The 24662-nt window shown below is 32.7% G+C and overlaps 1 protein-coding gene across 1 annotated transcript in view; it reads left to right on the forward strand.

Annotated features, from left to right (window-relative positions):
* Positions 1 to 24662, forward strand: part of LOC132701386 (hormone receptor 4) — a 91203-nt gene that overhangs the window by 15688 nt on the left and 50853 nt on the right. The window lies entirely within an intron of this gene.

Raw genomic sequence — 24662 nt, forward strand, 5'->3', positions numbered from 1 at the left:
TTTGGGTGGAAAGTAATAAACTCAACTGTTGATGAAATTTATTTTTGTTTAGCGGTACGAATATTTACTTTAGTCTTTACTTGATGTTTCAACCAGGTTTTTTGCTGTATTTGCTCAACGATAATAATAAATAGCTTCAACTTACACAAAATGTTTCGAAAAAATAATTGTTTTTTGTTAAGTATTTTGAATGGCGGTTAGTTTTCCAAATAAAATAACTTTAATAAAATAGCGTAAAATAGACGGCGGCATCTGCTGGCGCTATTATAATACATTTTTTCTGCTGCCTATTCTAAAATTCATAATTATTCAGCGATTAAGCGTACGCAAAGTAATACTTTAAGAGGTGAACTTCATTAACCACTGCCGCTAGCCCCTAGCCAGACAGATAGATAGAAAGATAAATAAATAACTTATTCACAAAGCCGAGTACAGTGGATGTTTTGTCAGAAAACAATCACATAACAAATTACAACTTATGTAAATACAGTACTTAAATCTCACGGGTTGAGAGCGGTCGGGTGTTTTCGATAAACTTAAAACCGATGGTCACATCACAAGGCACTCAATAAATGTAATTGTGCTGTTTTACAAAAAGTAATGGTCGTGGTAAAAGTATAGAATCCAGCATCTGATGGAGTTCCTCAGTCCCTCGTTTATTAAACACTCGATCCGCTTCTGTCCGCTCGTGCTAAATGAAACTCGTGACTAAAGTGACGTTTATCAAACTTGTTGCGTAATATAACTTTTTTGAAACCTTCGCTTAAACATCACATAATCACATACGATGCCCCTGCTGATGTTCAATGGGCGTAGTTTGATAGTACCCCATAAATAACCTTTGTTTTGATCCATTCCTACATTATGGACCTTGTAAAAGTGCGTCAGCCAGCCAAGGTTTAAAAACAGATATCGCACATAAAATAAATGTTCTCGACAAAAGGCGGCGGAATTTCCTCATCCATAAAATGCGTGATCGATGTGATTCATATAGGGAAAAAGACCGCGTCTAAAAGTTGCAACAGATCTCCTACAACCTTGATGTGACATTCGCTAGCTATTCAAGATTTCCGGAAAAACAACAATTCTTTCTAAGCGTTTGTATTTTTTTTTACTTGCGCTTTATATTGAACAAGACACAAGACCGACCAATGCAACTTGTATAATTATATGTACATATACCTAATTATTAACATTGACGCAAAGGCTAAAGTTATTTTTTCAGTAGACCAAAACGGGGAGGTAATTAAAAACGATGATGGAATAAACTATTTTTCTTTTGGCCTATCAACACCTTCCAGAATAGTTTGCAAATACTTTTTTACATTAAATTTAAGTCTTTCAGAAATTTGTGTACCAATGAAGCTCTTAAGAAAAAATCCCTACTTATACTTAAACAACAATTAAATATTTGAGCTCGAATTTAAATTAATATGAACGGGGTAAAAGGCCACAAAAAATAAAAAAGGCGTTTTAGTTTATTTTTGAGAAATAAAACAAAATTTTAGAAAAAAAATTCTATCACTTATGTCAGAATTTCTTGAAAAAAGTCAGAAATTATGAAAAATAATATGTGACATAAGTCTCTCGTAAGGTACAGTGCCAACTCAGAAATTCCGACTTGTTTTTGCAGAAACTGCAAAATTTCGCCTCATTTAAAACTTAAACCTGCATTTTATTGTTGAAGGCCTTTCAGCGCTTTCGTAAATGAACGTAAAATCCTCAAAAGTTTGTATAATATGTTAAATTGGATTAGAATAGATAATAATATTTTGTAATACACATGTTGCAGTATTATGTATTACAAAGTTCTTCAGTCATTATTGTTTTTGTCCAATTGTTTTAGTGATATTAGTAACTATCACCTATGCTGGTGGTTGAATCTGTTTAAGGGATTTAATCAAGTCCACTGTATACATTTATTATTAAATAAAACAAATGATTAAAAATTATTTTCTCTATGACAACACTGGTTCTTTGACTCTATTTAGATAAAAAATATATGACTTGTTTAATTAGACAATTTTTTATTTTCTTTGAAATGGAATTCACATTCACAATTTCAAATAAACGTCTTTAATTTTAACTAAATTTTTCTAAAAATAAATATTTGCGTTGTGCACATTTTTGATATGTATTTAATACTTTTTTTGCTGCAAAATACAAATTGAATTTATATTCCCCACTATCTTAATAGTATATTATGCAACAAGTATTATTGGTATTATTGGTATTATTTGGAACGAGTGACTTAAAAAGTTGGCCAAACCTGTTCCATACTATACTTTTTCTACGACCGAAAATGCCTGAAGTAACTTTTATCCATGGGTCAAGCAACTCACATTGTAAAATGACGCTTCCCGCGCGCTAGATCGATGTATAATTAGATATTTAATAGAAGGGAGTAGAAAAAAACATTACAAATATCCAAAGTGTTTATAGTATATTATGCAACAAGTGCGGTAAACGTCACTCACGAGTTTATTTGATACGAGTGGAGCGCAGCGGAGCGAGTTTTTAATAAACTCGTGAGTTAAAAATTTTACCGAACGTATTGCATACAACGCGAATACATTCACTGACATGACCGTCAGAATTGACAAACGTCAAAATTCAAAGCGTGGGAAATATCTCGAAGTAGCTCGTATTCATGGGAAACGAAACTGACGTGGTAAAGTGACGCTTTCCTCACGCTAGATCGGTAGGTAATTAGGTATTTTACAGACGGGAGTAGAAAAAATTTATTCCAACATACTGAAATTTTATTCTGCTAAAACTTTTTATATTATATTAATTATGGAATGATAATGAATATATATCAGTATGCCTAGAGTCATATTATATTTAAGACGAAGTGACTTATTCACAATTTAAGGAATTAAATTTTTTTGGTCAAGTATGTTGGAAACTTATTTGAGAAAATGTATGCAAATGTCATTTATGAAATATTTGTTTAATGACTGTTTTAGTTCTTGTAAATAAAAATAGATTTATCAAAAATTGGATTATCGTTCATTTACTAAACACCCCTTCCTTAAGTAAAAGGTAATAAAATTAAACAAGTTGTAGATATTTTTGATTTGCGCATGAACATTCGTTTACCTATCAATAATAGTTGTGATTACGTGCGTCTACTTCATATACAGGCCCGGTTTCACTCTATTATGGCATGATGTAATCGGCCTCTAGTAAGCGCTACTTAATTACTCGCAGTAAAAAACAATAATAACGGCCGGGAGAAAGTTTGATGTAACGAACCATTAGATCACAGCGTCGAAACAAATTTTGCCACGGATTTTTCCATCGGTCGTCACGTTGGAACTGCATATTAGTTTTTTTTTTATCTGATTCAGGAAAACGTGTGTGACGCCTTTTGATATCTCGTTATCGACGCTTTTACGCGACCGAGGGTGCCATTTTCATAAGCGCCTTATCAGAGTTTATCGTTCCAACGCAAACATTTAATATTGCAATAGAATGCAATTTAAATGAAAAAGTTGGGATACCCAGTAAAACATGTTCGGGAAGCACATGTTCGCGCTGTGCTCGTTGTTTATTGGTCGGGCCGCTTAACAGATGCCCATTCACCGACGCGGTCCTTCATTTTGTTTTTAGAATCGTGCTTTAGATTAAATGTATTGCAGTAGCGGCTCGTTGAGCGGGCATAAATATGTTTGGGCATCGTTCGCGTTCTTTGAAAAAATTTTAGAATTATGCGTTTAGAAGTGTTCAAGATCAGGATTTAGAGAGAATTACACGAAAAATTTTAATCCTATCAATATGATTATTGAAATTGGGTCACAACAGGCAGCCAACAGAAACGGATATTTATTAGCTATATTAATTTTACATAAATTCCATTTAGCTAATATTGTTTAAAATGTCACTGCTTATGCATTGGTTCCAGGTTAGTTTTCTATTTCTTAGCTCGGACAATTCTGATAAAGATAATCGTATAAGTTTATTTCACGCAGACATTGAACCTCTCAAATGAAAAAATCACCAAATAGTAAACTGTCTACGGGTACTGTGTATAGTGAGGGGGGCGAAGTTAAAGGAGTGACATGATCCTTCTCTCGGATGACTGACTCCCATAATAAACTCTGAACGCCTAACGCAACAGGATTCCAGAAGGTTTGTAAATAGTAAACGGTCTAATGCTGTGAATCAACCACAAAGAAGTAGTAGCATACGATATTTAAAGGTCCAGGTGGTTTCATATAGATTTATATAACTTGGTGGCACTGTTATGAAAATTGTAGAATCAAGTACAAAGTACAATATTAGTTTTTTGACTTCTGTGATTAGAGATTTGCTAACCTAGTTATCGATGTGCACATGGTTTAAGAAAAAATTACTCTGGTATCTCTAAGTAATCATAAAATTTGAAAATCTAGTTTAATTAAATAAGGCTGTTAATGCTTAAAAAATTTCTACAATGCTGCCAAAGGAATTAAGGTTTTGTGGTGTATAATCTTCATAACAAGAAGAGTTTAGGAAAATAAATTACGAGCCTGATCTCAAGAGCGTCGAATTTAGTGTTTGTTCGTAATAACACATAAGTTGTCATCGTCACTAACTGTGATTTGAATCACCCTAAGTATAATAAAGCTGTGGAAGAAAAATACGTTTTAATACATAGTGAGTACTCATTATTTACCTCGTATTTTCACGCAACTTTTTTCGAAGCCTTGAAACTAAGGAAGGGTTAGCATAGCAATAATTAAATTAACGAAACAAATGAAGAAATGAAAATTAATTCCCATGTATGTGAAACTTCGCCTTGGTTACTATAAAAACTTCAACGTTGCTAAATATATACCGATGGCTTTATCTTGATTTTGATACATAGGGTAGGGTGGGGCAAGGAGACCCACCTCAAAAATTAACCAACATTTTTTTTTCGTTTTTTCTTCTGATAATTAGAAATTCTGGTTAGTTTTACATTTTTAGCCCTACCAGGGATAAAATGGACCGCTTAAAAATTCTAAAAAATCGATTCCATATTATTATAATCAAATCATAATTAATTTATTGAAATTGTTATTTTTTTGGATAATTCTATTGATTTAGCTTAAAGCCAGAACTTTCGAAAATCTTATAAATAGCAATAACACATTTTATAATCTATAAATAAATAGTTACCAATGAGTAAAGTTTTTTTTTATTAAATACTTTTAAATATATATATAACATTGTAAATAGGGGAGAGTGGGGGCATGACGGCCAGAAGCTTCGCCAAAATTTGGGTAAATTTACTTAAAGTTAATCAAAAATAAATCGATTTGATGATTAAAAGCCACGAAAAATAATAAAACGCATAAGTGGGCCGCCTTGCCCCACCAACCCCTATTTGATATTAGAAACAGGACAAAGCAAAGAAATTCAGCTTTACATTTTCAATATTTTATAATAATAATTTAATAATAATAATAAAAATAATAATAATAAACATCTAACAGATATAACTTCCATTAACAACACAATTATTGAATTAAGCATAGTTACCAGATTCACACAAACAAAATAATAAAAGCCAATCTGTAATGTTAAAGTAAACTGAGCTGGTACAATTAAAAATATCAATTGCTTGAAAGATTTGACTTCTAAGCCAAGAGTTGGTGGAATGAGTTCGTTGGTGGAATACTGCCCCCGAAGGAACGTGAAAAGCGATCTGCGACAACAATTCATAATCTAAATAGAAAGTGAGCTGATGGGTAGTTGTTATACTACTTATTAGTATAAGACGGATTTATAAGGTATGTAAACATATTTGGTTCACTTATTATGTGTTCATACGTGGCAACCAGAATGTCTTGCTGTATAGCGTGAAGTTTTTCTAAATTACCCTAGAAATGAAATGAATGAAACTTGCAATGGTATAATTTTTGTTTAGTTGATGATATCAGTTCTCTTCCGTCTACTTTAGATGAGTTGTTTTTTTTTTATCATTTTGTAATTTTTTTTTATTATTTATCTATTACTATAATGGTTTTGGCTAGTTTTGGTTCGGGTACGTAATGGGAGATATAAGTTGACCAAAATGAAGGCCTCCTTATATTCTATTAAAATCATTCATGGTAATTTCGACGCTAAAATATTGCTTACCCGCTTTCAGTTGGGGAATTCTTCGTTAATTTCACTGGAAATGGTCATAAAGTTGTATATTTCAGCATTGTTTTATGGACGTTTTGGTATTAAAATTTACGAGTGTATTTATAGCAGAAAACAAATTTGCTGCATGCTTCCGGGTTCCGCAGATCTATTGCCAACTCCATGCCTTTCTGCCACGTTGTCAATTATCTGTGGTTAATTTAAAATGATCGATCAATAAAAGCCGCGTTGATTCTGAAGTGGTTATTTTTTGAAAATAACGCTTGCGACACGATATAATAAATAATGTCGAACCTTATCAGATGATTTTGAAATGCATAGTTTTTTCGAGATTGTGATAGGAGGCTGTTGAGCAAGTCTGACATTTTCTTAATATTAGTAATAAATGGTAAAAAAATTGGTTTTAGGAATTAACTTTACAGTTTGAGGAATACATTCGTTTTTCTACTCCCGTCTGTAAAATACCTAATTACACACCGATTTAGCGTGCGGGAAGCATCACTTTAGCACGTCAGTTTCGTTCCCACGGAGCCGAGCTACTTCGAACATTTCCGGGATATTTCCCACAGCTTGAAGTTTGAAGTTTGTCAGTTCTGACCGTCGTCATGTTAGTGAATGTATTCGTCTTGTTTTGCGAAAATGTACCCAAAAACTAATGGTCGTCGAAAAAGTATAGTATGCCACACGTTCGGTAAACTTTTTAAGTCACTTGTTTATTAATAATAAACTCGTGAGTCAAATGCCGTTTACCGTTTATATTAAATCTTCTCTTCTTCTCTTCTCGTACTTTTCGTTGGTAGAAGAATGCAACGAAAAATCTGAGAGTCTATAGACATCTATAAGCAACCTTACAATCCCAACCACGACCCAGGTCTCTACCTGTCACCAATAAGGGAATCAGTCATCCGAGACGGTATTTATGCCCCTCATTTAGCTCCGCCCCCCTTCAAACAATATAAAAGCAGGTACAGAGTAAAATGCGAGCCAGTTTTAGTCAAGCTCTGAAGAAACCAACAGGATGATTGGCGAAACTTTAGCTAGTTCGACTCAACAGGAGAAATCCAGAAGTTTTATAAAAAGTGAATCTCAAATTTAACCAAGGATTTTTGTGCAAGTATAAGTAAGAACCGTTTCTTTATGTCTTGATCGGTACAGAAAAATTAATTTTGACCATGGTTGATTATGATCTTTGAACAAAATTTGTATTTAAAATGTTTACAAAAATTACTGAAATTATGGTTTGATATTATAATTGTAATAAATGTAGCATTAGATTTCAAAAAATAAAGTGGAGAAAGCCATATAAAACTGGAAACTTTGCAAATATTTTTAATTTCGGAACTACGGATACCCCATTTCACAAAGTCGTTGCCGAAATATTCCATGTACAAAATTATTTACATTCCTGCGCTTTTGGACCCTCTCTCCATTATTTATTTTTTTATTGTCCAGCTCTTACAATGGGGTCAACGCGTATAGTTTTACTGAATCCATTACGGCAAAACCAATCATCTTGAAATGTGCTATACATTGTTCTGTACACCTAATGTACTACTTCATTCAAAAAGGCGTATCTAAAGATTTGAAAAAATACGGTACTCGTAAGCAATGCGAAAATACCTTTGATTGATACTTCTTTTTCCAATAACATGATCAGTGCAATTAACAGAAGATACGTTCTCTGAACAATAATAATAATAATAAACAAATAAAGATTTTTTTTTGTTGCCCTGGATATCTGTGAAAAAATTTATGTTTTCAAGTGTCCAAATCACGAATATATATATGAAAGCACTGAATGTGCTCTTATTTTTATGATTTTTCACAAATCTTATAATTTGAACAACAATCAGGTTTTTATTCATAAAAATCGATTTTAGCAGTCATAATTAGGCTTCTGCACAACTTTTTCGCGGATACAAACATCACGTGATCCCTGCTCTTAGCGATCCCCCACCCTTTGCTCCGCAGAACAGCTGAGATCTTAGTTATTCGACAATACGAAGTACCTATACGTGAATCTAAATAAGTTCTTATGAGAACGTTTCAATTACTGAATATATATTTAAATATAAAGAAGAAAGTGTAAATATAGTACTGATTTGTTTTGTTATATTTGCGGTGTTTATTTTACAAAAAAACAGCAACGAAACATTACAGACTTTGTTAAGGAGGCTTACACTGAATATTTCGGTTTTAAAATAGAAGAAGCATGGGTTCCTCATAAAGTTTGTCTTTACGGTTATGGAAAAAAGGAGAACGTTCTGGATTAGACTTTCGTATTCCGATGATCTGGATGGAGCCTACAAATCATTTCGATGATTGTTACTTTTGCGTTGTAGATGCTAAAGGTTTCAATCGCAATCAAAACTGGAGATATCCAGATTTACAGTCTACAAAATGTCCTATACTTCACAGTGAAAATCTTCCTCGGCTTATTTACGTTTCAAAAGTAATTCGAATGCCCTCAGAAACAATGATGTTACCAAATTCACAGAAATTGGGACAGTCTACAAGTGGATGTGAATGGGAAGGTGAAACATCTACGCCCAAATTATTTTCTCCAAATGAACTCATGCTTGATCTCTATTTATCAAAACAAGGATCAGAATTATTAGCCTCAAGATTAAAAGAAAAAAATTTATTGGCCCCAACAGTGAAAATTACGACATACGGGATACGAGAAAAAGAGCTATTGCAATTTTTTAGTGAAGATGAAGGTCTGGTGTACTGTAATGATATCGCGAAGCTACTCTTGACATGGGTTTAACAGCATACAAACCTACTTCTTCTAAAATCAGTTTGAAATGCGTTTTACTACACAATGGTAATAAATTTGCATCTATTCCAATTGCCCATTCAACAAAACTCAAAGAGCAGTATGAAAATGTAAAATTAGTTGTAGAAAAAATGAAATACTCGGAACATGAATGGCCGATTTGTGTAGATTTGAAAATGGTTAATTTTTTACTCGATCAACAGAGTGGATACACGAAATACCCGTTCTATATTTGTATGTGGGACAGAAAAGCTAATAAAAGGCGTTGTATGGGAATATAGTATAAGTTTTTAACATTTTTTTCTCTATTTACTTCAATGTTTGTGAATCTTTCAAAATAAAACTAATATTTTCAACATTTGTCATTTTATTTCTTGTTTTCCGAAATTGAGAGCAATTCTTACAAAATCATTGATAGTTTCATGAATTGTGAGCATAAATATATGTAAAATTAGTCTCATATCCAGGGCAACAAAACCACTGTCTACCAGTGTAATAATTACTAAAGATCTGGAACTAGAATGACTTCAAAATACATATATATATATATACATATATATATATATATATATATATATATATATATATATATATATATATATATATATATATATATATATATATATATATATATATATATATATATATATATATATATATATATATATTCTCACGTATTGATTCACGGATGGAAAAATGTGATGACACTATATTCCGGGATATCATCCGTTCGCTCGTTGAACTCCGGCTGGAATCCTGCATCCTGTTTATGTGGGCATATATATATATATATATATATATATATATATATATATATATATATATATATATATATATATATATATATATATATATATATATATATATATATATATATATATATATATGCCCACATAAACAAATGTTCTATTGTCTTTCTAACACAATTGTTAGATTCATTGGGAGTTTGGCTCATCTTAGCAGTGATATTTTTACCTAAGGATGAGACTTCAGCAGAAGGCTGTAGGTTCATAATCAGAATATGATTTATCACTTTTTCAAGAGGCAAGAGACCAGTAGGTACACGCTTCCAGTTAGGAAATTTTCAGCCTTTGAAACTTGCAAAGCCAGCGAAACAAATTGTTTCTTCTGTAAATTGTAGCACATAACGAAAAACACTCGTCAATAAATTGTTGTTCAACGCCGCGAGCGCATATAACAAATGTTCATGGGAAAGGGCGTATCTGTGAACATAATCTGTAGTTTTCACACGCGAATTATTTTAGTAACACAATCATTAACGCATTTTCAAGGTAATTTAAATGGGGAAAAAATAGAAGATAGCATGCTGCTTTGTTTTTTTTTTCGTGTTTCGTGCTCATACTCCTTTTCATGTTAATAAACAGATCTTGTGGAATGGATGTTACAGAGGCATAGTTTGACAGATACACTGCTTTGGATTAACGCAGCATTATAAGCATATATAGTGATTGAAGTAAATACGAACCATAGAGGAGCCTAATATAAAAGAGAGTGACAAATTAAACGAGAATAATCGAGGGTTAACTGTAAAAAAACGTGACCGTTTGGAAGTATTTATTAATATTTACATGTTTTTTTGTTATCCTTTGAGCAACTGAATAAGCGAGAATAAAGCATCATTCGCGGCTCTGTTATTCGTTCTGATGACGCGTGGTTTGTGCAAAATGAAATCCATTTTTAGTAATGTGTAATGTGGAAGCCCGAGCTTTGTGGAATTATGAAAAGCGAAACATGTAAATTTTATTGGGTTATACTGCAGTAACTCATAACTTAATGGATATTTTCACAAATTTGCAAAATTGAAAGGACCCTCCATGAAATGAACGGCTATTGAATATTGCAAAAGGCCTACTATCCATAAATCGCGTTGCTTTTCTTGGTTTGTCTGTGAAGTGAAAATATATTGTTAAAGTGTATTGGGTAGGTTTGAAGAATACATTGATTTACATTTTCGTGAAGTAGCTGCCTATATATAGAAAGGAAAAAAAACTACTAAATTAAACAAAACTATAAACTAAGTATTCAGATCATTTAAAAGTGGGTTGATTCGTTCTGCTTTCTGTGGTCCTTCGATTTTCTTTACATCCTTGAAAGTAACCAGGTTTTTAGTTTTTTCGGAAAAAGTATATTGCTGCATTCAGAAGGGAATGGTTTAGTCAGGTCGTAACTGAAGGATCCTTTTAGATCTTCCTAAAAGTTAATTTTTTGAACGTCATTAGGGCTATCTTCTTTACTGATTTTGGAATAAAGACAGCAGCGGTGGATCAATCGCAGTGAGTACGTTTACAGTTTCGCAAAACAAAGCCCAAGATAGACGCTGACCATCAACTGATCACTATAAGGGATAAAGCGAAGGATGAACCTGAACTTTTCATCAAACACAACTTCGAGATCCCTTACTGTAGTGAATCTGTCAAGGTGAAGCTTTTATAAAGTAATTAAAATGAAGTGAATTTTTTGATCGAGAGTAAGAAACAGCATTGGTTGTGGTGCCGTTATGGTGCGGTACCGTCCTGTAACTACTGATAAACAACCAAGAGACCTCTAATAGAGGTTTCGCTGTTCGACTTGATGAGTTATGTAGTTAGTTACGTATGTTGTGTGGTTTTTAATTTTTAAAACAAAGCAGTATTAATTACCAATTGCAGTTTTATTACTTTTTTCCAAAATTTTAATATTACCTAAAGTCAGAAAATACGGTTCTGACCACAGACATCCAACTAAAAGAGACCGCATAAGTCATTCCTAAACTTGTTATTGTTCTGATGTAAATATAGGCATTTAGACAAGGGCGAGTGGGTTGGGTGTCTAAAAATGAATAGTTGCTATGGCAACCACGTAAGATGGGAGAAAATAATATAGCGAGCCTACTACGATAATTGATGCGCCTCAGGTGGTTATGATATTTCATCCAGTATGCTGCGCGCCATTTTCTTTCTCAACAGCGATATCCACACGATTAACTCCTTTTTGTCTGAAGATTTATTTGGATCTGGACATATTTATTGACGGCCTGTCAGCAGCCATGTTGGTTATTGAATGTCGCAAAGTCATTTGTTAAAAACTAGAGATATAGAGGCCCGGCCTATGCCGATGATACAGGAGCTTATGAAGTAACTATCAAAAAAAAAGAGAAAGTCGGGAAATCAATCTGTTCTTTACAAAAATATCATTACCGCGTATCAATTTTCACACTAGTAGGGATAATATATTATCCTACCTATATGGTTAAAAATATTTTCAATCTTGTCCATGCCTATATTGAATGCACCATAAATTTATAATGTAACGATACTAAAAAATGTATTATTAGGAAATCTGCAATAGCTAATATTAAGTACAATTACATAAAGATCAACAAAAAAGTACACCCGAAGTGACACATATCTTCGATTTTTTACATGCACATGAAATTGTAAATTTGACAGCATTGCGGCATTTTTGCTATCGGTCTTTGTAATAGCAATATCCAAAAACGCCTTTTCACTTTCAAAAAATTACTTCTCTCACAAAAAGTAATCAAAAGTAGACGTAGTTCAAGAAGCTCATAAAATCGAGGTTAAAAAAAATTTTACAAATCATATCGCTATTGTTAAAAAAAGTACTATTTGTTATTTAATGAGTAATGTTTAACGAAATATTAGCAACATATTTTGTTGATGTATATTGAGTCAAATTTAAGTAAAAGTATTATTTTGTGTATGGTGTATCGGTGAAAAACCCCGGCAATGTCCAGCACTGGCAACACTGCCTGAGCCCGTCAAGATATTTGCATCACATTATAATGAAAACAATGTAATCTCGATTGATTTTATATCTATGGTTCCGATATTTACTGCTCTCCACTGTGGTACGGACATTAGAAAAACGTCTACGAATTTTCCACAGAAAAAGCTTGACAAGTTTCGGCGTCGTCGTACGAGGACGAACGCGGAAATTCGAATAGAAACGGCCTGCAGCAGCGCCAACAACACGCCGCGCCGCGCCGCTCCGGCGTCCTAAATTCGTAGCGACTATTATGTAGACCCGTAACTACAAATAATAGCTTCTATAATGGCGTCCGGATTGCAACATTTGTCCTAGATGCAGGTCATTGCTATGCGAGAGCAGCGTTCTCATTGAAATCGAAAATGTAAGGTCGATTGGTGGGATTCTCTACATTCCCCTGCTTGTTTGCTGCTGGCTGCTCTTGCGGCGGTACTGCGAACGTTTTTGCAACGAAGACAGATTTTAAAGTTTTGATATTAATTTGCCACCCAATATTTATCGTAGTTAACTGTCGCTATGCTGGCAAGATTGAACAGATATTTTGTCTTACGAGGAACTATGTCATGTATGCCATAACTTAACTTTTCTGCCCTTAGGACTCTGATGTAAGGACTTCCCTTGTTGCATTTTTCCCTGGTTACATTGTTTTCTTGTTTACGTTGTATTTGTTATGTTGCGATTGGTTTACAAAATGATAAATAAAGCCGCTAATAATCCTTTATTGCCACTTGTGGCACTTAACATGTAAACATTATGTTTATAGTTAAAATCTCTCCATCGGAGAATAAATTCTCGAAGACTTGGATATTATACTGGCCACTTTTACCATGGGATTACATAGGTATCTTTTAAACCTTTTAAGCTAATGAACTCCTGAAGCTACCAAGAGTTGAATTATACCGTGTAACATGAAATTTGTTTATCTAACGCATTTGTGAGCAATTCTATAGTTGTGGTTCGTATAACGAGTGTTGGGTGCTTACTCTCCATTAAAATATTTTACAGACCAATTTACAAGCATCCATGAAATTAAATATCAAAAAAACAAATGAAATTTGAAATAGTTCAGAATATAAAGCTCTGGAATAATAATTGATATTATTTTAGCAGGACTTTTGCAATACTACAATACTAGCGACAATTATGTGGATGTCAAATTTTATCAACAGCTTTCAAATATGTGGGTTGTCGCATGTCAATCGAAATGCATTTCTTGCATTCCCATCTTTTTTCGAGATAACTTTGCATGAAGATATTAGAGGGATCGAACGGTGTTAGCAAAGCAGGTGGAATGCAATTATCTATTAAATCTTCTCTGAATTGGTTGTTGGCAATATAATTTTTTTTTAACTTCTTCATATATTTTTCTTTATCGAATTAAGGATGCTATTTATCAGATAAATCCTGCAGATAAATAAAAAATTCCAGTCAACAAAACATAAGTTAAGTTTATTAGGTTGTGTTATCTCAGCACATGTATTGTGGTTTTATAAAAAAAAGTTTATACAAAAGTTGTAGGGATTAAAATGATTCTCTTTTAATTCAGATTTTAGTGAGGACAGGTTTTGGTGTAATTTTACCCAAAGGATCAATAACAGTCGACATAACAGCCCTACAAACGCGGCGAATGCTATACTTTAGCATTCCACTTTTATACTGTAACTATACTGTACTATGCTACTATACTATAATTTATTCCGCACTGTATTATTGTATATTTATAAAAGCATTCTATTTATAACATAAAAAATGAAATGTTTAAATCAATGACTATGATATTACCCACACTATTCAGAAATGTGGAGATGTTAAAACAATACGTGGAAATTTAGAAGTTTTGAATAATACACTCAATTATATATTTGTGTATTTCTGTTTTTGTACATTTTATTTTTCATATTATTTTCATCCTCTTTTCGAATGTACTTCAAACTTTGTTTACAAATAAATACATGTGTTAAGGATTACTCTAGAGGATCTATTTTTCTTTAATATACTGCGTCAGGAAAAAGTTTGTTTTATTGTATTCATGTTTATGATAAAAAATGAATGATAAACTTTTATTAGAACATTAAAAAAAACAAACACATACATACATACATAGACAAATTAGTTACATAGGTAGACGTAGTTTAGAATTACCACCTAATGAGTTCTGGTTCTGTGGCAAAGGTGATAAAAATTGTTGTATTGGTTTAGTACTTAGTAAACATTAAAATATTTTTTCAAAAATTTGGGTTTCAAAAATTAAAACATGGCTTGCGAATTGTTACACGCATTATTAAATTTTTTCACACTTTTTATTAGTGATATAAGACTTGTTCTAGAAATATACGCATTTTCACCCAAATATTTTTATTTTGTTGTATTAAGCAGCAAAATCGTATCGTGAGAGTGAAATAAGAAATGGGAGTCACGTAAATTATGTTGAGGGAAAATATTGTCTTAAAAAGTGCGTCAGAAATTCGATTTCAGAAAATTAGTTTATTTTTACATATTTATTGTAAAGTCAGGGCAGCAGTTCAGATATAGAATTAACCTAGTTAGAGGCTAAGCTAAAGTCGAGGCCACACCGCGGGATATGGAGAGGGAATATCGTTAAAAATTATTTATTTATAAGTTCGAGTGCTCGCAGCGGCTTTGCTTAGTTACGCAGGTATTTACTTTTCTAGTTCGTTGTTTTCTTTTATTTTGTGTCCTATAACTGGCCACTTTCTGTAGAGTATTAATTCTCAATCTCAAAACTCAAAATTTCAACTATCTTCAATTTGTTTTTTTTATGCGTAGTTTTTGAAATTTCTGATACCAATTTCTTTTTGTATTGCTGTATGCTATTTTGTATTATTTGCTATTAATTTTTGAACATTTAACATTTTATTTTTAAAACCACATAGCTCTTAGAAAATATAATACTCTATAAGTACGCTAAATTTGATACCTCATTTAACGATGATATTTCAATAAACTTAACTGTCAAATTCACAGACTGTCAATTGCCAGGATGATTATTAAATGCCGCAAGGTGATATTAGTTGAAAGCGGTTTTTGAAACGACTAGCGCATGCGCATATTGTATATCCTTTCTCAAAATTTTTTAATTTTTTAAAATTAAGACGAGCAAGGCTAATAGCGATGAGCGGTTAGCGCGTTTGAGCTTCCACCGAATAATCAAGAAAAATGTCTTTGCTGGACAATATTTAGAGAAAGTGAAGGTGACTACCAGTGTCAAATTTCTAACGCTGCTTCTCTACTAATAAAGATTTAATGTTTCAATTTTAAACTTGCATTTTTTACTTTGCAAACCACTTTGCTCATTTGCTTGCCCTGTATAAATTACGTAGGTTGTCCATATAATTTTGAAATGGATTTAGTAACTACCGTTAACTACGAAAATATTACAGTATAATTTAATCGTATACGTAAAACATCCCCAGCTCTATCTCTCCTTATCGACTCAATTCACAAAATAAATGCGCGTTAGAATTGTAAACAAGGGCATTTCGAAATTCTTTAGTACATTTGTGAACATCTAGCGATATAAAGGGGGAAGTTTAAAAGAATTGCTTTGAGGTTCCATTCTATTAAACTGCATATAGATTACGTTACTATTTCAATAAACATTTCTAACTAACGTAATGTATATCTAGAAATCGCCACTTAATATTCGATATTGACGTCATCAGTACTTGAGTTCCTGGAAATATCGTTGTATCGAGTTTATTATCGTTTGGTCCACATATAAAAATGTTTCCGATGTCAATAAATTTGGCCGTATACCTGAGTGTATGTGCGTGCCGTTGTGACATATCTTATCGTGATTTGCTTAGTATGGAATATCGAATGTCCCCCTCCCGAATTTAAAAAGGAATAGGATTTATCTCGACTTGAAAATACGCTTTTATCAGGTGTTTGTCGAATAATCCGAACTATTGCTACGTTAGTTTATTTTTGGATGAATCAACGTGTAAAATGATCGCGGAAAATTTAAGCATTGGCGTACATAAATTTGTCATTATTGTCTTTTCTAAACGGAAACCAGACATCTACAAAATAAATAAGAACTAAAAGTTCAGATTTTCACGAATTTATATATTATGACATGACAATTGTTTCGACAACACCGTGTCTTTATCAAATGAATCTACAGCATTTAGTTATATAAAAAAAAATCGATTCGATGTCACTCCAGTTCGCTTGTTTTATAAAAGTTACCATAGAATTTTAGTTTAGTTGCGAATAAATAAAAAGGTTTATATTGCCTACAAACATCTTTTGCGAAGTTTTATTATAAGGTTGTTTTCTAAATCCAATTTTGGATTAAAAATACCGGATATTCCATAAGAAAAAGGTAAATTGCATTTTTTGTCCATTTCGTGATTTTCATTAATTTAATTTAACAGAAAGTCTTATTGCTTCAGGACGGACTCTCCAACTTTTCTGTTAACATTTTTTTTTCTGTAAACTTGTAAAGCCTTTATAAATCCTATCACCTGCGGTACATAGCAATTGTAAACGTGCTAAGCCGGGAAATCAGATTTAGAAAAAATTGACAAGCACACTTTTCTTGGAGTAAGGTAATACTTTTCAGTACAATTTTTCTTGTCCAACTAATAGGCGAAATCTAGCCACCGGCTAGTCAACTTAAATTTGATATGATCCGGCACTATGTGAAAAATTCAAGAAAAACTAATCCATTAACTCTATATATGTATGTATGCTAAACATAAGATTTTGACTATATTAAAATTGATAGGATTCAAAATTCGGAAATCCAATATTTTTGGGATAATTATTGATAGTCTTAGGTGTAAAGATTGCGCTTTTTATGTGTGTTCAAAAATAACAATGGTGGTATATATTTTTTGTTGCAGATTGTACCGACAATAAACATATTACTTCGCTTTACGCTATATTATGTGAAATAATTGTCATTAAAAACTACATTTTAAAAATCACTCACTCTCTGGGGAAATTATGTCGAACTCACTATATAACAGAGATATGTAACACGAAAACTCTTTACTGTATACTTTACTTCGTACCTTTACGTACAAACGTAATGAGCTACCTATTTCGCGCTAAGGGTCTCCTGCGGTTACGTACTCTTTTTAAGTTCAAAACCTTAAGGTTTCTAACCTCTATTTTTCCTAAAGTCCTTTATCGTTGCACCAAAGGACTTCAACCATATAATCCACAGAATTTTAATAGATCGTTAATATGTAAACCTAGTATAAATTCCTAGTATAAATTGAATAAAAATTCAGTAGAGTTGAATGTATTCTACTGGTCTGGGTTACAATATGATTATTATAATTTTATCAAAATGAATATCAATTGAAATTTGTACCTGGAAAAAGAATGTAGGAGTGATATTAGATACTCAGCGTATGTTCAGTTTTTCAAAAATCATATTCACTAAAAATCTTGTATAATAAGAGTCATTTTGAGAAAGAATTTACTTCTTTTGTCAAAATTTAATTATTGCTATTTTGTTTACTATTTTTGTCTATATCTACATGTCTTCTCTTCGTTTATGGGCTGCGGAGGTTTGATCATATATCATATCGTTATGCGGATATTAATAAACTCTCTGCTCCTAACTCTGTTCTGGAGCACTTACTCTTTCGATCTAATGTTCATAATGTTAATAAATATTAGAGATACAGTTTTAATTATTGTTTTCTCCCCTTTTTAACCCCTATGTGAAATGTTACAAATAAAATTTTAATATTAAACTAAGTTGGCTTCATGCCAATTATTAAAGTTATTGTGAAAGCATTGTCAGAAATAAATGCGGTAACTGTTTTAGATATTTAATAAAACCTTTTTCCAAGGCCTGGAGTAAACACCTTCTTGAAATTAAAAAAAAAACATTTTTGTGAGGTCATTTTTACAAATAAAAGCATACAGTTATACATTTTTAAAAAGCTCATACCAAGCGGAATCAAATTGATCATTTAGAAAATAACCACTTCGCCACTCAATTTCAGTATAAATTTATATCGGATAGACTCTTTACATTTCCGAGATTTCATAGGATATCCGAGATACTTCAAATTTCCAAAATCACATTGCATTTAAAAAACTAAGGAAGTCATGAAAATTTTCTTAACGTCATGTTAATCACAAAAAAGTACCAAGGGTTTGCGAAAACGCAGGCTTTATCTTCACGAAAAACGGATGTACCCTACCATCGTAACCAAAATGGGGCCTTACTGAACGATAAGACTTTGTGGATTATGCGGCATGTTTGCATAAGAAGTATGATTCCTTTTAGCAGTTCAATTTGGGCTAGTTTCTCAGAGAGACTCTTTGGACAAACTCACTCCCTCTGTGGACATCATTTATGTTATTAATTTGGTATACACTCTAAAGCCCTGAGACCAAATTTTCGTATTTCATTTTTCCCTGTTCTGTTTTGACCAGATTGTGCGTGAAAGGTAATCCAATTTTAATTTTCCAGACGTTTTTTGGCCTAATTACAGGTTGGTTAACTTTAATATACCGGGAGATTCTTTAATAGACAGCCTCAACTTAGAGGCATATTGCTCTGCTCGAAGTTCGTATAAACATGCATCGGAAAACGCGTTGTTAATGAGGTAGGGGGTATCAAAGATTTTTGTTTTACATTTACCTAACACATTTTTAAAATAATTAGTTTACAATAAAATTATACAGAAAAAATTCCGAAAAAAAAACACAAGAGCCAGGAAAGTTTCTAAATTGAATGATGAATATTATGCTTCTACAATAAAACCAGAAACGTTCTACGAAAAAGTGTGGGGTGATTAAATGGTGCTTCAACAATGCACCATCCCGCAGATCCTGGAAAGCTTTGTACTACTATATTGTATTGTATCTGATAAGTATATCAGCTAATTATTTTAAAAGTTGTGGTTCATAAATTAACAAAATAAAAAAATTTCTTTGACAATCTGTACCTAGTAAATACAGCGGCGTTTTGGAACCCATGTTCATATGAACTTTTTTCTTAAGTCAACAAGGAACACGTCCATAATTTGGGGCGTACATTTTTTTGATTTTATGATGTCCTTCTGGTAGATTTTTTTTTAATTTTATATATTTATAGATTTTTTCACGTCTAAATAGATAAATAAAAAACAAAGTACTATTTTAACTCTATTATAATATAATAACACTTTATTTATTTCCAATAGGTAAAATCACCCAATTATAAGAAATATTGAATATAAATCATATGGTATATTAATTACAGGGGACGTAAAAGCTAAGTTTAAATCTATAAAATTTATAACTAAAAAAAAGGATAATGCCTTTCACTGTGGATTACCCGACGCCACTACAGGTATAAATATGAAATAATTTGTTGTTAACAGTTAACACACATTGTAAATCGGGTTTTGAAAATGGATATTAGATGTGGGTAACTGCGGTTAGAAAGTTGATTGATGTATCCCTTCCAGCCGCGGCACATGAAAACGTAATTGTTAGAGAAGGAATTGCAGATACACATTCAGTAAACTCAGATGCAGAACAGTAAATCTTCTCAGTAGAAGATCATGTCCCCTCTCAGGACAGGAACTCTCCTACCTGAACATTAGATACTTAAGTAACCTACTCTGTACACTCTCAATGGACTGAGCATGGGTAGCTGTAGATGAGCTACAAAAATGCCTACAATTTCTCATTACGAATCCTAAGATTTTCATTGTACAAGAAACCATTTTAGTAATGTAGTTAGGATAGTACCATCCAAACTGTAATTAAAGGCTATAAGAGTTTTTGTGCCGTGATAAAAAACCAAGTTGTACTTGCTCAAGTTAACATGCAATTTATTTGTAGACCACCACTGACAATATTGATGTTGCCCTGGAGAGTCATGAAGTCTGTACCAGTGATATAGTTTTAGGCGCACCAGAATTTGGAACAAAAGGAGCTGATCTAAAGCCCTTAATTTCAACGAACTGTCGACGGTGCTCCAGAGAGCACTTCGACACTGAAATCAGCATATCGGAGAAACCAAATTTTTAAGACGCTTTTTGAATAAGTAAGTGATCTATGTGGTCAAACACATTCTGGAAGTCACTCTATATAACGTCAACACGACCTTGCTTGTTCACGGAGTCACAGAATTAAGAAGATAGGGAACATAAGTTGGTGATACATGATCTTTTCGCATAAAAACCATATTATTGCGTATTATTTTCGTAACATTGCATAAAATCGAAATAGGTCGGTAATTTTCAACTGCGGAACAATCACCTTTCTTGTAGTATACATTTTGAAAAAAACAACTTTTTTAATAACCTCTTTCCATGTCTTTCTCGCGACGAAAAATAATGTTCTCTGTTTTCAGCTCTACATCTACATAATTGTTGAAAAATATCTCCAATATTAGGACCTCGCCATTTAAAATGTCGGCCCACTGTTAATGAAAGTGACATAAAATAGTAAAAGTGTATTTTTTGCTGTGTTCGATAGAGTTGAACGAACTATTGTACGCAGAATTAACCTTAAATTCGAGACTCCCATAAAAAAACAAAGCAATCTAACAACAATGAAAAAACGAACCTCCGACTGAGCGGTTACATCGGACGTTATGAGAGGAGAAAGTAGGAAATCTAGAATTTTTTGAAAGCGAAAATTGTCGGTAGGTTCGGATCCGAAGCAGCTGAGCGACTTTCACTTGTCGGCCGTTATAATGCTATAACACTTCCTCCTTTATTGCAGTAAATGCGATACGGTTCGATAAAATGCCGTAACAGTTTTGGTTGTGGTAGCGATAGAAAGAGAAACTGGCTGATAAAAACCACACTCAGCCCATACTCGTCTATATTTACATAACATAGAGGTGCTTAGATGTAGTGGGGATGAGTGCGATCACCTTTTTTTTGAATATTATGATTGCACTATTATAAAAGCTAGCTAAATGATCATTTATACCGAGGGTTCACGTATAGAGTTTGCTAATACCGCAGAGCTGTCAATTTTACCCGTTTGAGAAGCAGTGCAATAAAATAAAATGAAATGTACATGACGATTTTGATTATGAATGATATTGCGAACTAAATGTGATTCTTGTCTCTAGATAAAAAATTATTTTGCCATTAAGAAGTCCACCAGTATGAAACTAATTTGAAATTCGCTACAATAATCTGTTGATAGATAAGCAGTACAACCTAAGGTCATCACAAAAGAAAAAATGTTGAATAAAAAGAGACTCAACTGAGAGCTTTGCTGTAGCGTAGACCACAAATTTAACAATCTGCAACCTATTATGTCACTACTGAGACAACTAGCTCACCACGTATCGCAATAAGACTGAATAATTGACAAATGCATTGGACGAGTTTGTTCAAGACTACAGATCAAGAAATTTACAAAATTATACCAAACTAGTGGAACTTCTATAGCATTGACCCCAAAATTTTTATTTTACACTCTCCAACAAGTAAAAGAAGCGCAACTGGGTCTTGTCTCCATACGTTTTTGATTGCACTCTCGCGCCATAGAACGGCGTCTGGAGAACTGGCTCTACTAAGGGTAACGTCCTCCGTGACATAATTGCAGTGCGAGCAGAAGTAGGGTAATTTGTTTTAAACTTGGAAAATAACCGCTGCATTGGATATCGAGTACAATCGGTTTGTTGTTGAATTATTAAATTTTAAACTCCACAATAGAGGATACTACCGACAAGCAATGCGAGAAAATATGAGCCGAAAATAAAGTATTTAATCAGTTTACATTTCGGCGCGCTTCATCTAAATAACCTAAGAAAATTAGTCGAAGAATTATGTGTGTTATTTCTCTACCTGCTTCCCTTCATTCATTCATAATTACACATTTTATATATATTTTAATATTGCCTATTTTGGATAAACAAAAAAAAGGACGCTTCAGAATTTGGGAGTTTTTAAAGTCTGTATTAAACGTAAAAACTTAAAAAAAAATTAATATGAAAATGAATTAATGCATGTTGACAACGTTAAGATTCTGAAATCCTGTTGCAATTAAATTTTATCTGTAATAAGCACTCTCCTTTGAACGTTGAGATTTTCGCCTTACCAACTAAATAAAATGCGATTTAAATCAATTCGGAATACTCAAGCTGTGTTTACAATTACTGACTAAATCATATAGCATAGCAAATAAAACTTGCAATAAAGTTACTGCACTAAGAAAGTGAAAGAAGTTACGGCAAGTTGGGTATCGACGAGCCCAATAACATTCGATTAAAACCGCTAATATTTGATTAAAACTTTTAGAAATTTTTAATATGAAAATGAATTAATGCATATTGACAACGTCAAGATTCTGAAATCGTGTTGCCAATGATTTTTATCTGAAATAAGCACTCTCCTTTGAACGTTGAGATTTTCAAAATGTTTACAAACACTGACTAAAGTATAGAGAGTAGCAGATAAAATTTGCAGTAAAATTACCGCACTAAGAAAGTGAAACAAGTTACGGCAAAATTGGATATCGAGAGCCCGATAATATTCGATTAAAAATTTAAAATTGCCTTCCGCAGACACGGCGGAAAACGAAACTTTTAATTTCTAAGGCAAAAAGCGCGTATTTCGTATCGCTTGTCTCGCATAACCATAATCAAGTTAAAATGGACGCCATGTTACTCTTTCAAATATGTATCGCAATTCTCTATTAGTCTCATGCACCCGAGATTTTAAAGAAAATTTCTTTAAACAAGCAATCTTTCATTTTTTATCGTTAATTTAGTTTTTACCCAGCTCATGGATCCTAGTTTTAAATATTGTATATCGGTCAAGAGTTACTGATAAATTTTCATCATTAGTAGAGTCCGTTTTAAGGACAGAAGAAGAAAATACCAAAGTCTACTATCTGGCAAGGACATTTTCCTTTTGGATTTTTTGTAAATAATCACTGCGAAGTTAACGAGGCTGAGATAAGAATGTATTTTTCTGAATTTTAAAATAAGCTGTTAAAAAATAAAATCATAAAAACCGAATATTTCAGATTTTTCGTCATATTTGAGTTAGCAAAGATAGCTTCGATTTTTTAATGCATCTCTTATCGTTTTCTATATCACAATGGTAAGAGTAGAACTCGAAACGCCCGATATCAAATGCAAATGCAACTGATCGATATAAGCTATAATTGAATTAAATAGTATTTAAATAAATACAAATAAAAGAAAAAATAAAACAATTTAAAAGCAATAAAAGCTTAATTTTAGCATAATATCCAAACTGTTAGTTATTCATATACCCTATTAGTAAATTGTGGAACAAGCATTTTAGTTCGCACCTTGATTTGGCGATGGCTTCCAAACCCATGACTAAAGTTCCGAAAATGTCCGAAGTGGCTAGTGGGCAACGAAGCTAAAATTATATAGTGACACTTTACGCACGCTTGGTACGTATATAATTGGATCATTTAAAATACGCAGTAGAAATGTAAATATAGCCAGAAGAAGTAAATGATGCCTCCCCGAGGCTGCAACAATATCATCTATACAATAACAAACCGGGTTACATCATAGAGGAAATACGTTATTCTTAAAGCATTTACGTGCAAGTATTTTCTCGCGGAAACTAGGATGTAATAAACGATCGTATATTTTTTGTCGATTAAGTTTATAGAAAGTGTTACGCAAAAATGGCAAAGGAGTTATGCGTATACGTTGCAATTTGCATAGATAAATAAACCACTTATTAATTAGGGCTTGTTGTATAATAAATTATGAGCTATTCTGTCAGAAAAAGCGGCACCGGCAAGAAATGGTTTACCCGGAAGTTTTGTCACGCATGGTGATTTGTGTACAAATGCGACTGTTTTTCTTTTTCACTTATCTCTGCCAAAACGGTTTCTCTAATATCATTATTCTAAAGTGCGACATTCTTTAACTTGACGGGATTCACCATTTGAACTGGAAATACCTTTAAAATGTTGTTTTTAGATTTTTGCATTTCAAATATACAGTCGTTACATTGGTGAAGTGAGTTAGTTTTCTCCTAAA

The sequence above is a fragment of the Cylas formicarius genome, unplaced genomic scaffold, assembly GCF_029955315.1.
Source record: "Cylas formicarius isolate icCylForm1 unplaced genomic scaffold, icCylForm1.1 PGA_scaffold_4__25_contigs__length_36172078, whole genome shotgun sequence".
Lineage (NCBI taxonomy): Eukaryota > Metazoa > Arthropoda > Insecta > Coleoptera > Brentidae > Cylas > Cylas formicarius.